Source organism: Berghia stephanieae, chromosome 2, assembly GCF_034508935.2.
Source record: "Berghia stephanieae isolate SIO BIC M18660-M18661 chromosome 2, UCSD_Bste_1.3, whole genome shotgun sequence".
Taxonomy (NCBI): Eukaryota; Metazoa; Mollusca; class Gastropoda; order Nudibranchia; family Aeolidiidae; genus Berghia; species Berghia stephanieae.
The window spans coordinates 25,757,530-25,759,070 of record NC_088361.1 but is presented as its reverse complement, the minus strand read 5'-3'; positions in this window follow the sequence as shown (position 1 = coordinate 25,759,070).

The following is a 1,541-nucleotide window of genomic DNA, read 5'->3' as shown; positions in this document are numbered from 1 at the left end:
GGTATTCATATTGTCCAGAAATGGAACCATTTGAAATTTGAAACAAAGAATGCAAAATCTATGGATTATTTTAAGGTGTTAGTAGACAGGGAATTATATGATGAGAGATTTATATATTACGAATGATGCTTGATTGCACTGCTGTCGACATGCCTTTCAATCTTGTATGTAAATATCATGCATTGTTATCTTATTATGGTTATCTTCTATATGTATGGATGTATATATATATATATATATATATATATATATATATATATATATATGTGTGTGTGTGTGTGTGTGTGTGTGTGTGTGTGTGCTTTGGGTGTCAGGTTAAAGATATATGTTTGTACATCACACATACATGAGTATAATTAAGTTGATATACTATCTTTACCACGTGTATCATTATTGTAATCTTTCAATCAATTTAATATTAAGGAAGGGCATTCAAGATATTTTATCATATTTCGCCCTGTACCACATGTTATGTTATGTTATAACAATATCTGGCACAATAGAATCTACATTATCGGAAAATGGACCTGATGGACCTAAAATTTTAAAAATAATCTGAAGGTGTCTGATTCGTTTCTTTGGGATTTCACAAGATTCTCTATTGCTTCAATCGACAGGAAAGATCTTTACACAATAGAATTAAATCACACCTGAAATCTGATCTTTCATGGAGAAAGCACCGCGTTTGGTATTATTCCTAAACGTTTTACTTTATCTTTGTCCAAAGCCAACTTACATTAAATTTATTTTTCACCATTTTTAGCGTTCTATTATCATACTTTCGTTTTTATCATCACTGAGCTTTATAATACCATGTAGACCCATGATGTTTATAGCGAATTTTAGGTATTCGTATTTTTAAAAGGAGTCCTGCTTTTCATGTTTGAATACTTATTCACATTTAGCCAAAAACATGATTTATGTCTTGTCTATTTATTATCAATTCAATATGCCTCAAAAGTATTAAAAGCGCATTTGAATAATAATAAAATTTGTGCCGTGCCCAACCAGGGAGATAAGGTTAGAAGCGAGTATCATCCAAAAAAAAAAAAAAGGGGGGGGGGGGGGCTTTCAACTATAATCAATAGTAACATCATCTTCTGATCATCTAATTATCTTGATTTTGCCCTGACGCAAATTATATTTTGAAAATTTTAAAGGGAAAGTGATCGAAGGGAGGTTATCCGTTAAAAGATTCAAAAACTATTAATATATTATTTTGTTATTTCCCATGATTTCAAAGCCAATCTGCACGATCATCCAGGTTGGTGCCATCCTTTTCTTGATCTCGTCTACCGTTTTTACTTTTGGTAATTTTTTGCTTGCTATTGTAAATCAGACTATTATTTGAATGTCAATAAATTATGTTTAAACATTGTTATACACATGTTCAAAAACGGAGAGAGAGAGAGAGAGAGAGAGAGAGAGAGAGAGAGAGAGAGAGAGAGAGAGAGAGACACACACACAAACACACACACACACACACACACACAGAAGGGAGGGGGGGGGGGGGGGGAGATTGACTTACAATTGAGACAAAA